Source organism: Pelodiscus sinensis, chromosome 2 (assembly GCF_052426305.1).
Source record: "Pelodiscus sinensis isolate ZL-2025 chromosome 2, ASM5242630v1, whole genome shotgun sequence".
Taxonomy (NCBI): domain Eukaryota; kingdom Metazoa; phylum Chordata; order Testudines; family Trionychidae; genus Pelodiscus; species Pelodiscus sinensis.
In genome coordinates, this window is record NC_143053.1 from 247,825,431 (window position 1) to 247,842,364 (window position 16,934).

Below are 16,934 nucleotides of genomic sequence, written 5' to 3' on the forward strand. Positions count from 1 at the left end.
AAGATTTCTATGGACTGATCTCAACAGACAGCACTTCTGCCTCCTGATGAATTGAGGTGCTCCATTTCCCCCATTAACTTGCAATAAAATGCTGTCCTATGTAGACAGGCCTTCACCTGTACGACTGTTTATAACTTAATTTACTCTTAGATAATGATGATCATATCTAAATATTTATGGAATGCTCCGTGTGAGTAAATTTTGGTAATTTTGTTTTCCTTTCTTTCCTCCCACCACTCTACCTTGCTCTCCCCCTCGCCCCATGAGCCAAATGATCTCTCTCTGTTCCCTACAGAACTCACTGCTAATTTCTTTGCTCTGAGGAAGTGGGTCTGGCCCACAAAAGCTCATCACCTATTAAACCATCTTGTTAATCTTTAAAGTGCTACAAAGTTTTTCCTTTTGTTTCAGCAAGATCAGACTAACACTGCTACCTCTCTATTGCTAATTCCTTTGTTTGCAGTGACAGGGAGAAAGGAAAGCTGATTAATTGCAGGCTTCCTTAGCTCTGAGCCCAGCCTAGAACCAAACCAGAATTTCATAGCATATTCCTGCCGTTTATTGTAATTTACATTACAAGGCGAGTGTCTTGGGCTAAAACCTGATTCTCTCTCTCTCTCAAATGTACACACAGTGTGAGAGAGAGAGGGTATTTTACATGTATTACTGGGAAAGGCAAATTTTACTGTTCTGCTATTAAAAGTGGTCCTTTGCTTGTAGAACTATTCAGGGGTGGCACAACTCACTATGTAGTGGCCATATGTTCAACTGGTGGTATTCTGTTCAGCAACAGTTTTATTATTGTTGGTAATTTGGGGAGGAGGGGGTTGGTCAATGAACCAAGTTCATGCTGGAGCTTTTTTGATGCTCATTTCTATTATTGGCAAATGTTTCTGACAGAGTATTAAACTCATTGCTATTTTGTACACCTCACCTCAGCTGTTTGTCATACTCACCTATTATTAGGTGACTGGAAATGAGGTGTAAATTTGTAACAGTACTAGTGATTAAACATTGGCTTGTGGTGAATTCTCCATCCCTGACTATTTTAAAATCAAGACTGGATGTTCTTCTAAAAGCCCTGCTGTAGGAATTATTATGAGGAATTTCTATGGCCTGTGTCTCACACAACAAATGTCAGCCTAGAGATGGTCACAGTGGTTCCACCAGGCCTTGGTAAACTCTTCGGTGCAGAGGCCACCTCTTTGTTAACTCTTTGTACAGTGCCTAGCACAGTGGAGGCATGGATGTTTAGATGCTACCTAAATTCTACTAATAATAATGAGAGCGCATAGTCAACCTCTGGAACTCCTTGCGAGAGGATGCGGTAAAGGCTAGGACTTTAACAGGGTTCAGAAAAGAGCTAGATTGATTCATGGAGGTTAGATCCATTAATGGCTATTAGCCAGGATGGGTAGGAATGTTGTCCCTAGCCTCTGTTTGTCTGGAGGTGGGTGACAGGAGAGGGATCACGTGAGGATTACCTGTTGTGTTCCCTCCTTCTGAGGCATCTGGTATTGGTCACTGTTGCCAGACAGGGTACTGGGCTAGATGGACCGTTGGTCTGACCCAGTCTGGCCATTCTTATATTCTTATGATAGTTGGCCAGAAATTGGGATTCCTGTTCAGTGGGTAATTCAGAAATGGGATACCAAAAGCTTTCAAAAAAGGAATAAAAAAGTGCAATTTCCTGGGCAGTGGGAATTCTGACATTTTGTTTAAAAAAAAGTCAAAAAAATGTTGTGACTTTTAAAAAATATTTCCAGGGCTTCCCAAGCTGCTCCAAGTCCTGGCAACGAGGCAGGGAGCTTGGCAGATCTGGAAAGGTGAGGATGTGGGAGCTGCAACACTTCTGGGCTGCTGAGGAGCTGCATGTCTGGGAGCCCCATCTCTGGGACAGTGCAGCTAGCAGGCTGCTCCAGACTTGGAGAAACCATGGAGCTGGGAACGGTATTCAGATGGGAAATCAAAGCTTCCTGGACAAATTGAAATTTTCCCATGGAAAACGGCAACGATGCAGAAAGTGGATTTTTCATTGGAAAATCATTTGGACAGAAAATTCCTGACCAACGTTAGTAACGATACTTTGGTTTTGAATCTTTATGGACTGAAAAAAATTGGTAATATTTAGTGACTGTAGCTGAGGGTTGCAGAAGTTTCTTACTCTCCGTGCAGTTTTGCTATGTTACATGATGAAGGTTGCTTGATTCCCCTTCAAGGAGGCATGAGCCTGCAATGCAAAATTCAGACCTCTTCCAAGTTCAGGAGGGTGCAGATTCTGCTGCTCTGCTTCTGGATCCAAGGGCTGGGAAGAGGAGAAAGTTTAGCCCTGGAGTCTTATTTCTGACCTGGCACAAGCTTCAGCTCTGACACTGGTAAAAGAATGGCTAGGTGGACACATGGACTTGGGAATGAGGCTGAGTAGCTGCTCTCCACCTTTTAGCCTGTCAGCCTAACCAAGCTTGTGACAGATGAACCTGCAGACTGTAGAACTGGCCCTGACTTTCTTAGCATTGCTAAAGTACCCTTTCCCTCTGTATTGAGGGGTTTGGATGCTGTTTGTATTGAAGAACTTCAGGAAGAATCAATTTTGATAAAATTATTTTCTGTAAGGATAATTCAACACAGACACATTCCAGTCATAAGGGAAGCTTAATTTCCAAATATGGACACCTTCTTAGTCAGACACCCAAACTCTGCATTTGGATATTCAGCTCAGCATTTATGTGCTTCAGTAGCAGATTTTTGCATACAAAAGTGAAATTCACCCCTGTGCAGAGACTTGCATCAGGCTTGTGCATCACATAAATCCCACTTAATTTTTCAAAATGGAGTTTAAATGGTGCTTACATGTCTGGCGGCTCTCTGTGCAACTGTGGAGTCTGTCTCCTAGTTACTTTGATCGAAAGCTCTTTCAGGCAGGGACTGTGTTGCTCTGTGTTTGTACAGTGACTAGCACTATGAAGTCTGAACTGGTTGGTCCCCATCATCGTCATCATGGGTGGGGTTGCGACTTCTTTGGAGGATAGGGACATAATTCAAAATGACCTTAGCAAGTTAGAGAAATGGTCAGAGGTAAACAGGATGAGGTTTAATAAAGAGAAATGCAAAGTGCTCCACTTAGGAAGGAACAATCAGTTCCATACATACAAGATGGGAAGCGACTGTCTAGGAAGGAGCATGGCGGAAAGGGATCTAGGGGTCATAGTGGACCACAAGTTGAATATGAGTCAACAGTGTGATGCTGTTGCAAAAAAAGCAAATATGATTCTAGGTTGTATCAACAGGTGTGTTGTAAGCAAAACTCGTGAAGTCATTCTGCCGCTCTACTCTGCACTAGTTAGGCCTCAGCTGGAGTACTGTGTCCAGTTCTGGGCACCACATTTCAAGAAAGATGTGGAGAAATTGGAAAGGGTACAGAGAAGAGCGACAAGAATGATTAAAGGTCTAGAGAACATAACCTATGAAGCCAGGCTTCATGAACTGGGCTTGTTTAGTTTGGAAAAAAGAAGATTAAGGGGGGACATGATAGCGGTTTTCAAATATCTAAAAGGGTGTCACAAGGAGGAAGGAGAAAATTTGTTCCTCTTGGTTTCTGAGGACAGGACAAGGAGTAATGGGCTTAAAGTGCAGCAGGGGAGGTTTAGATTGGACATTAGGAAAAAATTCCTAACTGTCAGGGTGGTCAAATATTGGAATAAATTGCCAAGGGAGGTGGTGGAATCTCCCTCTCTGGAGATATTTAAGAACAGGTTAGATAGACATCTGTCAGGGATGGTGTAGACGGAGCTTGGTCCTGCCTTGAGGGCGGGGGGCTGGACTCGATGACCTCTCGAGGTCCCTTCCAGTCCTATTATTCTATGATTCTATTCTATGATTCTATGATTCTATCATGATATTACCATTATACTTCTGGGCCACGTCTAGACTGGCATGATTTTCCACAAATACTTTTAATGGAAAAGTTTTCCGTTAAAAGTATTTGCGGAAAAGAGCGTCTAGATTGGCATGGATGCTTTTCCGCAAAAGCACTTTTTGCGGAAAAACGTCCGTGCCAATCTAGACGCGCTTTTGCGCAAAAAAGCCCCGATCACCATTTTCGTGATGGGGTCTTTTTTGCACAAAACAAATCTGAGCTGTCTACACTGGCCCTTTTGTGCAAAAGGACTTTCACCCGAACGGGAGCAGCACAGTATTTCCACAAGTAGCACTGATTTCAGACAGTAGGAAGTCAGTGTTCTTGCAGAAATTCAAGCGGCCAGTGTAGACAGCTGGCAAGTTTTTCCGCAAAAGCAGTTGCTTTTGTGGAAAAACTTGCCAGTCTAGACACAGCCCTGATGTTTAGGACAGTGATGAAGCTCCTCCTCTATCCGTTTCTGGCAAGTCTTTCAGTGGTTTCATGGCTGCGCTCCAAGTTTTTCAGCTCGGCTTCCACTTCGCCATGTTGTTTTCGGGCAGCCTTGGTTTCGCTTGCCTTCAGGCGTCTTATTGTACTTTGGTGATGGAATCAGTTTCAATCTGAAGCACGAGGCCAATCCATCTCCACTGCTTCCTGGAAATGTTGGTGCTCATATCTTCTTGGCTGTGCTGTGTGAATAGATCTTGGTTTGTGATTGTTCTGAGCCAAAAGATATAGAGGATTTTTCTGTGGCAGGTTGTATTGTTTGGACGTGTCATGTTTTGATTCCACATTCTGCACTAAGTAATATTGAAAGTAAGCAGCTCTGATATCTGGAGTTTGATTTTGGTGTTGTATTTTGATGACTTCCAGACTGTATTTAAGCTCCTGAAAGTGTTCTTGGCTTTATTTTGTTCCAGATGTCTTGGCTTGTTCCACCATCTCAGCTGATGGTGCTACCCCAAGTATATGAATGTTTCTCCATTGGCGAGAATATAATCCTCTATCTGTACTGGTGATAATGAGGCAATATGAAAGGTCATGATATCTACTTTACTGCAGTTGCTTTTCAGTCCAATTTGCTGGCTGAATGCATTGAGTCAAGTTGTTTTATTTATATATTTATATGTACATGATGGGAGAGCGAGATCATCCATAATAAAGATGATTAATAATAGTGTGTGTGGTTGTGAGCATGCTTATAGAGTATTTGACTACCCTGCTAAGGAATCCAAGTTGGAAACTGGACCTGTGTTGTTCCTTTGGGTGTCCTTCATACTTGTGAGAAGGGACAGCTATGTTGTAAATCTATGGGAAATCACAAAGAAATGACACAAGAAAGAAAGGCTGTTGGAGTACAGCTAACAATAGAGAGGAAAAGTTATAAATGCAATCTGCTCCATTAAAAATGTTATAGGCTGTTACTTTTACAGTTCAATTAGCTCTGTAATCTAGATGCCATTAGAAAGCAACAGTGATAGATAGAGCAGGAGCACTGTTCTGGGTGTTTAGAAATAGATTTTTGGCTGCATTTCATGTGACAGCCTTGCTCTTCCGCTCATGTTTTTGGTACATGCACAGACACTAGTAGTTGTGGTTCCCTTTCACTTCACCAGCACCTTGCTTACGTTTCCTTCCACGACTTCAGGAATCCACAACTCACAGATGCTTTTGTCCACTGTGCAGCTGATTGTGGGGTTGAAATACAGTGGTATCTGTCCGTGGTGGGGAGCGCTAGAGTCGTGAATGAGGGGCTATGGGAGGGTGGATGATACGAGCACCTTTGTCAGTCGTTCAGCTATCCCTTTGATGCCAGTCATCTTGGAATAATTAATGCTGACAAGGAAAGCAGAAAAAAGGCTTGTTATGTGAATTCTGAGTTAAAAAAAAAGGAGTCTAGGGTTGCCAGGTGTCTGGTTTTCAACTGGAATGCCCGGTCGAAAAGGAACCCTGGGGGTTCAGTTAGCAGTGCCATTACACGTCTGGTTGGCGGTGCAGTGCGGCTAAGGCTGGCTCACTGCCTGCCTTGGCTCCATGGGGCTTGTCCCCCTTCCAGCTCCTCCGTGTAGTGGCAGCTAGGGACTCTACACGTCATCCCTGCCCCAAGTGCTGGCTCTGTAGCTCCCTTATGCTGGGCAGCACTTGCAGATGGGGAAGCTCTAGTCTCCCCCCATGAATTTTGTAAAAGCCCCAGACAGAGCTTAACTGCATCATGTGACCTGTGAGGACTTTGGAAGCTGGGAACAGCACAGACTTTGGGGCAGGAGATGTGCTTATCAACAGAGACAGGGTAACAAAAGGCTTGTCGTTAATGTAAACTAAGAATCATTAGATGACCCTGAAAGCACAGTCAGGCACTCCAGTTAAAAGATGAGAAAGCAAAGGTGGGAATAGATGGTGAGACTGGAGAAGAATATACAGTGGTGTCCCCCACTGGTCTGTACAGGAACCCGGGCTGTTGGGTATATTCATCCACAATCTGGAAAAAGGGTAAACTATGAGTTGGCAAAATTTGTAGAGGATACAACATTTATTTAAGATAATTAAGTCCAAAGCAGCCTGCACAGAGTTACAAAGGGATTGCATAAAACTGGGTGGCTGGGCAACACAATGGCAGATGGAATTCAGTGTTGATAAATGCTGAGTAATAACCATGGCAAAATGTAATCCCAAATATCCATACAAACTGATGGGGTCTAAATTAGCTGAACCCATCCCTAAAGAGAGTCTTTGTGCATAGTTGTCTGAAAATATGTGCTCCATATCTCGTGGCAATAAAAAAAACTAGCAGACTATTGGGATTCATTAGGAAAAAATAGATAATAAGACAGAAAATATCATATTGTTTCTGTATAAATCCATGGTAAGCCCACATCTTGAATACTGTGGGCATACCATGCATTTATACAGAGACAATATGATATTTTACAACAACCGCATATAAAGGAATCCAATGCATCAGGGAAGGGCAGACAAATAAGCAGTAGCAAATTTTTAAAGTGCTTCTACACAAATGCTAGGTGTCTGACTAATAAGATGGGTGAACTAGAGAACCTCGTACTAAAGGAGGAGATTGACATAATAGGCATCACTGAAACCTGGTGGAATGAGGAAAATCTGTGGGACACAATCATACCGGGATATAAAATATATCGGAAGGATAGAGCAGGCCGTGTGGGTGGCGGAGTGGCACTGTATGTGAAAAATAATGTAGAATCAAATGAAATAAAAATATTAAATGAATCAGCATGCTCAATAGAATCACTAGGATAGTAATTCCATGCTCCAATAATAAGAAATTAGCAGTAGGGATATATTACCAACCACCTGACCAGGACAGTGATACTGACATTGAAATGCTGAGAGAGATTAGAGAGGCTACCAAAATAAAGAACTCTATAATAATGGGGGATTTTAATTATCCCCATATTGACTGGATACATGTCACCTCAGGAAGAGAAGCCGAGATAAAATTTCTCAATGGCTTAAATGACTGCTTCTTGGAGCAGCTGGTACAGGAACTCACAAGGGGAGAGGCAATTCTTGATTTAGTTCTGAGTGGGGTGCAGGATCAGGTCCAGGAGATAACCGTTACAGGACCGCTTGGGAATAGTGACCATAATATAATAAAATTTAACATTCTTGTGGTGGGAAGAACACCTCAGCAGTCCAGCACTCTGGCATTTAATTTCAAAAAGGGGAATTACACAAAAATGAGGAGGCTAGTTAAACAGAAATTAAAAGACACAATGACTAGAGCCAAATCCCTACAAGCTGCATGGAAACTTTTTAAAGACACCATAATAGAGGCCCAACTTAAATGTATACCCTAATTAAAAAAACATAGCAAGAGACCTAAAAAAGAGTCACTGTGGCTTAACCACCATGTAAAAGAAGCAGTGAGGGACAAAAAAAGCATCTTTTAAGAAGTGGAAGTCCAATCCTAGTGAGATAAATAGAAAGAAACATAAACAAAGTCCAATCAAGTGTAAAAATGTAATAAGAAAAGCAAAAAAAGATTTTGAGGAACAGCTAGCCAAAAACTCAAAAAGAAATAACAAAATGTTTTTTAAGTACATTAGAAGCAGGAAGCCTGCTAAAAAACCTGTGGGTCCCCTAGATGACTGAGATATAAAAGGAGCAATCAAGGACGATAAAGCTATTGTGGAGAAACAAAATGATTTCTTTGCTTCAGTCTTCATGGCTGAGGACGTTAGGGAGATTCCCAAATCTGCACCGTCCTTTGTGGGTGATGAATCTGAGGAACTGTCCCGGATTGAAGTGTCATTAGAGGAGGTTTTGGAACAAATAGAAAAACGTAATGTTAACAAATCTCCGGGACCGGATGGCATTCATCCAAGGGTTCTAAAAGAACTCAAATGGGAAATTGCTGAACTATTATCTGTAGTTTGTAACCTATCCTCTAAATCGGCTTCTGTACCTAATGACTGGAAGGTAGCCAATGGGACACCAATATTTAAAAAGGGCTCTAGAGGCGATCCTGGTAATTACAGACTGGTAAGTCTAACTTCAGTACCGGGCAAATTAGTTGAAACAATAGTAAAGAATAAAATTGTGAGGCACGTATAAGAACATAATTTGTTGGACAAAAGTCAACATGGTTTCTGTAAAGGGAAATCATGTTTTCCTCATCTATTAGAGTTCTTTGAAGGGGTCAACAAACAAACAGACAAGGGGGATCCAGTAGATATAGTATACTTAGATTTTCAGAAAGCCTTTGACAAGGTCCCTCACCAAAGGCTCTTGTGTAAATTACATTGTCATGGGATAAGAGGGAAGGTCCTTTCTTGGATTGAGAACTGGCTAAAAGACAGGAAACAAAGGGTAGGAATAAATGGTAAATTTTCAGAATGGAGAGGGGTAACTAGTGGTGTCCCCCAAGGGTCAGTCCTGGGACAAATCCTTTTCAACTTATTCATAAATGATCTGGAGAAAAGGGTAAGCAGCGAGGTGGTAAAGTTTGTGGATGATACCAAACTGTTTAGGATAGTCAAGACAAAAGCAGATTGCGAGGGACTCCAAAAAGATTTCACCAAACTGAGTGACTGGGCAGCAAAATGGCAAATTAAATTATTGTGGTTAAGTGTAAAGTAATGCAATCGGGGAAAAATAACCCCAACTATACGAACAGGATGATGGGAGCTAATTTGGCTATGACAAATCAGGAAAGAGATCTTGAAGGTATTGTGGACAGTTCTCTTAAAACTTCCACACAGTGTGCAGCGGCAGTCAAAAAGGCAAATAGAATGCTAGGAATTATTAAGAAAGGGATAGAAAATAAGACCCAGAATATCTTACTGCCCCTGTATAAAACTATGGTACGCCCACATCCTGAATACTGTGTACAGATGTGGTCTCCTCACCTCAAAAAAGATATTTTGGCCTTAGAAAGGGTTCAGAAAAGGGCAACTAAAAAGATTAGGGGTTTGGAACGGGTCCTATATGAAGAGAGGTTGAAGCGACTGGGATTTTTCAGTTTAGAAAAGAGGAGACTGAGGGGGGATATGATAGAGGTCTATAAAATCATGAGTGGTGTGGAGAGGGCGAATAAAGAAAAGTTATTTATTAGTTCCCATAATAGAAGAACTAGAGGACACCAAACAAAATTAATGGGTAGCAGGTTTAAAACTAATAAAAGAAAGTTCTTCACACAGTGTGTAGTCAACCTGTGGAACTCCTTGCCAGAGGAGGCTGTGAAGGCTAGGACTATAACAGAGTTTAAAGAGAAGCTAGATAATTTCATGGAGGTTAGGTCCATAAAAGGCTATTAGCCAGGGGATAGAAATGGTGCCCCTGGCCTTTGTTTGTCAGAGGCTGGAGAGGGTGGCAGGAGACAAATCGCTTGATCATTGTCTTCAGTCCACCCTCTCTGGGGCATCTGGTGCTGGCCACTGTCGACAGACAGGCTACTGGGCTAGATGGACCTTTGGTCTGACCTAGTACGTTCTTATGTTATGTTTTACTCACCTCATCCCAAAAAAGGTATATTTGATTTGGAAAAGGCACAGTGAAGGGCAACAGAAATGATTAGGAGTATTAAACACATTCCATATGAGGACCGACTAAAAAAGACTGGGATTTTTCAGTTTGGAAAAGAGATGAGTAAAGGGGAACTATGTCAGAGGTCTATACAATCAAGAATGGTGTGGACAAATTGAACAAGGAAGTGTTATTTACTCCTTCAAAAACGATTAGTAGTCCTGTGGCACCGCAGAGACTTACAAAAGTATATAGCTTTCATGGGCAAAACCCACCCAGTTCATCAGATGATGAGCTGGTGTGGAATCATTTTATTTCTGCAGAAAATGGAGTTCTGCCTTTTGCCCATCACTGTGGCACCAGAACAGCCTGAGGGTGACTGGTCTGATGGCTGGCAGCAAACAGCTTAACTGGCAGGTAGTAGGTGAATTTTTTCTTCAAGTGAAAAATCATAGCAGCCTTCTTGAAGCCAGATTAGGAGGCAGTGTAGGCCACACTGGCCTGCTGGGGGGGGGGGGGGGCACAAAGCCACATGAGGATGTAGGCGGGGGGCTCCAGGCATTGCTGCATGAAGGAGCTGTAGATGCTGAGCGTAGGGGCATGTAAGGTGTAAATCTTGCCCTGGCCCTCGGTAGAACTATGCAGAGACCTTGGATGGAGCCCAGGGTAGCATGTAAGCATGTGTTCCCCTACCAGCTATTGGGAATTGGTAAGGACATTGCAGAGGCCAGCCAGCCAGAAGGTCTGTAAGAACTTCAAGAAGGGAAGGACCTTAATGACCTGGCCATAGGGTCAAGCCACGAAGAGGTGAATGCAGTCACCCCTGGAGCATGAGAGTCCATACAGTGTGAGAGCCTGCAGGAAGTCAATGCTAGAAGGGTAACACGTTGCCTGGCAGAGCTAACTCCCAGGATGACCAGCAGGAGGTGCTGATAGTAGTGAGTCAGTCCTGAAGCAATTGTATTGCCAGTTCTCATAATTTTATAGTGAGTCTTACGATATTTGGTGGTTTTTTTCTATGAAGCCACAGCTCATGTGATTCAGTGAGTGCCTTTGCTTTCATGTGTGGGAGGAGAGGGAAGTATGTTTTTATTTCGAACAGTTGCAAAGAGAAATTTGAAACCTAAAGTTCCAAATCCAGAAATCAAGTAAATGGATCCCACATTCATTCTTGTTAAAATCTCATAATCCCCAAAAATCTTGTGGATTTTTTTGGGGAGCCTGACTGTGATTTTTGAATGCTTTGGGGGTGACAATACTAAGCACCTACCACCCGATTGAAAACAGGCCTTCCATTTTTAAGGCTAAAATAAATCTAAATGAGCTGAAACTCAAGTCAGACTTGGTTGCCTCATGCTAGCATCTTTCACGCCCATGTCCCAGGCATAGATGTAATTTCTTGTTATGTGTTTTGCTCCACTGGCTCACCGGGGAGAAAGTGATGCAGCGAGAGCATCCTCAGAGCCGGTGGGAGGAAGTTCTTTGTGTCATTGTGCCTACATAGCCAGTGAAGATGTTGCTTGATTGTTGTAGCTTGATACTGTTCACTACTCACTGTAAATGCTGTAATAGAATTTGAGAACTCTGACAAGGAGGTGAGCTTCAAGATGGAGTTCTGCATGCAAGCTAATGTGCTGCCATGTGTCCTCCATAACAATGACACTCTGCTGCCTCCCACCCCCGGCATAGGATTTTTCTGTGTATTCTATTCTTCTCCATAATTTAAAACCTCACTATGCCAGTGTGACACCCTATCCTCCATATGCACTGCTTTTATATGGTTATGACTATATTATGTACAACGTTACCTTGTGAAATGGCATTTGAAAACTCATAACCTGTTGAGCATCATTATCCTGTTGAAATGATTAGCAATCTGTGTAAGCTATGACATTTTTCGGTGTGTTTGTTACTGAAATATGCTGTAATTGTGGGGAATGCCTACAGGCTGGCTCCTCAGAGACAAAAAAGAACTGACCACAGGTGATAGAAAATGTAATTGCTGAAACAACTGTTCGCCAGCAGACAAGCGCGCAAACAAAAACTTTCCATGTAATCTCTGATGGCTCAGACTTCACATATACAGAAGGGGGTAAGCAAAAATGTACACTTCATCTGAAGGACAATTTGGGACTCACGTACACCACAAACTAGTTGTCTCCACCCTGGTTGGGTGGGGATCCTCAAAGAGAAGAGGTGTATATAAAAGAAGGGATAGCCATGGCGCTGGAACACATTTTAGGGCTGGGGTGCTGAGCTGTGACCCTTACCTCATCCACACCCTTCACAGTCCCAGGCTGGGGCCACAGCCTGGGAGCCCTGGATGTTGGCCAATGTCAGGCCCTACCCTGAAGTGAGCCTCTGGAACCTTGGGGCCGACAGTGGACCATGAGTGGGCGATGGCCGAGACCCCCAGAGACAGCGGGGCTGGTGGAAAGAACATTCTGGAGCTAGCAGCTAGGACCCCAGCCATGGGCCAGCGGCTGGCAACCCAGCATAGGGTGCAAAATGCTGAGGGGTGCTGCAGCACTCCTCCCCCCACTCCTACAGCCTGCATCTCTGAGGGTTAGACACCTACACATTTTCTCTTCTGCCCCATCTGTACTCAGAGCACTAATTGATTGAAAGACAATAGGAGCATCATTGAACTGGTGAGAATGGTCCTAACTGAAAGGCTTCCAGTTAGTATGGACTGCTGAGTGTTGTGGGGAAGAGACTCCTTTTTGCTTTCAAGTTTTATTTTGCTTGGTAAAGTTGAGGAATTCGATTGCAAGTTTGTCGTCTTATTTCTCATGTAACCAATTCTGACTTCTGCCTTATCCCTGATGGTCACTAAGGTACCAGCCTCTGGTACCACTGATCTTGTGGCTCCTCATGTTGGCTGTAACCAGGGGTGCAAGTGGAATCCACTTCTTATTAGTATGGAGGGTGGGTTGGGGTATGTGACCCTTCCCATGACTCCTCTCTCCCCCCACCAGGACCCCTACATGCTCCACATCCTGTCTCCATGGCTATGTCTACACTGGCGGGTTCTTGCACAAGAACACGTCCACACTGCCATGTCTGAGATGTACTTCTGCGCAAGAGCGCCCATAGTAGCGTAGATGCTCTCTTGCGCAAGAAAGCGCCGATGGCCATTTTAGCCATAGGACTTTCTTGCACAAGAAATCCCTGCTGAGCATCCACACTGCCCTTTTGAGCAAGAGAGCTTACACCTGTTAGAAAAGAGCGTAGCTCTTGTGCAAGACGCCCTCTCTTACCACACCGTGCTGTAAATCTTCTTGCGCAAGAGCGGGCGGGCAGCGTGGACGCTCTGTGGGTTCTTGTGCAAGAACGGCCATACTTGTACAAGAACCCACCAGTGTAGACATAGCTCATGTGTTCTGCAGCCAGAGGATAGGGCTGGGTGGGAGCACAGCTGGGGCCAGACCAGCTGTGTGGGAGGAGCTGCTGGTGTTCTGCTCCTGCCCCATTTCACTTCCCGAGAGAGCCCTGCACGCCGGGGCTCTCCTGGAAACTGCAGCAGGAAAAGGAGCAGAACAACAGCCACTCCTCTGGTGGTGCACTCACCCCTCCCATCAGCCCTGTCCTCTGGCGGGGCTGCTGCTGGGGGCAGGCGGACACACAGCTCTATGGAAGGGCAGGGGACAGGGCTGGGGTTCTTTTCCTTTCATTGCTTCAGTACTCAGGAACCACAGCAGGGGAAGGAGCAGAACTCAGAGCCACCAGGAGGCCCCATGCCAAAGCTCCTGCGGGTTGATTGTGCCACATTTAGCGCCACCATCTGGCAGCACTGTCTTCACTGGGCCATAAGCATCACTAAAGAGTACACAGATGGAGGGATTGAAGACCCTGCATGAAAGGGCTGGGGCAGTACAGTGGCGCTGAAAGGGCCACAGCCTTACGTCCTGCCGTTCCTCTTTCCGGTGGAAACATCTTGCTGGCACAGCATACCAGACTGCACTGCTCTACTTGCACTGCTGGTTGGCTTGTTTCATCTCTCCCCCTGCTGTGTTTCCCATTCATGCCTCTGTGTGTGAATATTGCCCTTTCCTATATTCATTGTACTATTTAGGTGCGGGGGGATTTACGCCAGGGGTTTGGGACAGGCGCCCTCGGGCTGGAAGGGAGTTTCCCTGCTGCGCTCCTGCCCATGTCTTTTCTTGGTCAGAGAGGCCTGCAGAGCAGACTCCATCTTGGCCGTGAGGAAGCCATTGTTGCATAACTCTGGAGCAACAGTGGCTCTTGGGCTGCTTAGCATGTGCCACACCCAGGGGCGGCCCATGAGCTTAGGCAGACTAGGTGGTCGTCTATGGCGCTGCCGGCCTGGGCGCCCTGTGATGACGTCACAGCCATTGATGGCTGTGCAGGCAGGGGCGCCGATCGCGCCTTCCGCCTGGGGCGCCAGCTGCTACAGCCGGCCTCGGGCCGCTCCTGGCCACACCTGTAGCTGTGCCAGGTCTGCTTCCTGTCCAACCCCTGCCTGTAACATTGCAGCCCTCGTCCCCTCCTACCTCAGAGCTCTCAGCTCTGGGCTCTGACCATTGGCCTGTTTTCTGACCAGAACTCCAGCTCAGTGCTTGGGTTCAATTCGGGGCTTCTGACTCCAGCCACTGGCTTGTCTCTGGTTTTTGCAGTATGGTTCTGCTCTGCCCACTAGGTCACACCACCTGAATCTTCGCATGGTACTCAAGGTTCATTTATTTCCAAGTCTGTTTCACTGCTTCACATAGGTAGTAACGGTTCCTTGGCTCTTTAGGGAGCTTGTGGATGTCACGTACATCATGGCAACAGCGGGGCTAGGACTAGGATCCACTTGCAGAAAAATCAAGCCCTGATCTCTTCAATGAAAGGAGAATCCCCCCATGAGCTGTTACCACTGCAGGGCTTATGACGCAGTGGGCAGTTCTGGTTTTAATCCAGCAGAGGACAGTGGTATTCACACACATGTGCATAAATACACATTAATACATTCTTATTAATATACAGTTAGAATGTAAATGAGCATTAATACAGTCACCAAAAAGAGGGTTAAAAGGGTTGCACGCATTTGGTTTGAAACTGCTAAACTCTCTGGGATTGCCTGCTCAGATCCTAAAAGTCTGCTTACCATTATGCCTCCAGCATAGAGATATTGTGCAAATCCTGTATGACTTGCATAAAACATTAAATATATCCTGGTACTTCTGATAGGGGAGGTGGCTTTCTCTTGTGTATATTTGCCAGAATTCCTCAGCTCACACTTTTATGCTGCAAGTTGGTTTGTTAGCACCTTCCCCCAGCCATAAGGATAGTTACATTTCATTTGTGCTCTGCCTATAGTTTGCCAAGTGTTTTCAGATCCTTTTGGAGGAAATATTCTGTGGAGATCCACAAGGTTTTTCTTGCCTTGATGCGTAGGTTGATACTGCTGGACTTGGGCCTAGCATCCTCAGTCTGACATAAACATTTTCCAATTCCTTCCTGCATCTCTGCTGGAAATCACATCAGTATCCTAGCTGGACAGATGTTAAGCAACCAGATTTTCCTAGTAGGAAATTAGTCACCATCAGGGAGCAGGTGGCATTTTCTCCTCTTGCACAACAGTATAAGCCATAGGGGGATAGTGTATAATCAGCTTCTCATGTCTCCAATCATTTCCAATGGACAGCAGTATGGAAACTACCAGATAAGCCTATGACTTGAGAGAAGAGAGGAAACGAGGGTAAGAAAAATAAGTGTCTGTAATGAAGCCAGACCAGTAACAGTACTGCAAGTATCAGAGACCTTGATTACTCTAAATATGGCCTAATTTGAGTCTCAGAGGGTACGTCTACACTGCAACACTCTTTCGAAATAATTCACGCTATTCCGAAATAACTTAGTCTGCATCTACACAGCAGGCAGTTATTTTGAAATTGTGTCAATACTGTCAAGCTGGAGGACTTCTTACCCCGACTCCTGTAACTCTCATTGCACGAAGAGTAAGGGAAGTCAGAAGAAGAGTGCTCTGTTTCGAAATAAGTGATGTGTAGATGCTCTCTATTTCGAAATAAGCTATTTTGCAATAAGATATGCAATTGACGTAGCTCAATTTGAGTAGCTTATTTTGAGTTAAGCCCTGCAGGGGAGACGTGCCCTTAGACTGAGGGGTAGGTAGCCCTAAGTGTGTCATGTAGGCAACCCACACAGCCACCTCACCCAACTGCCATGCAAATTGTGGGGAGGAGGAAGGGGCATTTTTTCCCTATTTGTTTTCTGTCTCAGTAAAGAGCAGTGAACATATGAGACTATCCAGAGCCTGATTCCCCACTGACTTGTTCCTGGCAACCTCTTTTATAGTGGTACCCTTCCAATCTGTGCCACTTTACTCCCGTGCACCAGAGTAAACCACAATACAGACGCAAAGCAGTCGAGAAAAGGGTTCTCGGGGTTCAGCAACACTGCTGGGTGGCAGGGAGAGCTGCTGTTCCAGACATGGCGCATGCTCACGGGACAGAGGCTCAGAAGTATGTCAGGTCCTGTCCACCCATTTACCAATAGGGGGATGCTGCACAGAGGCTTAAAATATTTCTCCTCGAGTAGTGCTGCCTGCAGCTGACCCGACCCTATAAAAGCTTGACAGCTCTGGCTGGCGTTGGGTTCCACTGGCAGCACTGTGTGTGAAGAGCAGCACCTCATTTACTGCAGACAGCTTCAAAGGAGAATAAAGCAAAAGTAGAAAAGGGCCATAAATTCCACCTATTCTAAGAGCTGCCTCAAATTCTCGCTTTCTGGCTCACTCGGTTAGATTTGGGGGAGGGGGACGTTCCGCGCGGGCATTTAAGGGTAATTCCATATAACTGACCCTCAAGCTGCATCGTGTGTGTGACAGAACTTAGCTCTTGTGAAAAGGAAGGCTGGGCCAGTGGTTAGGACTAAATTGCAAAGGGTAACAGTCTCACCAGGAGGCTGTACCCCCAGGCCTTGGAGCTCACTGAAAGCTTTACAGGAGGACCAAATGAAATAAAGGCAGCAGAGTCCAAGGGCCGATGGCACCCAGCACATAGCAATGGCT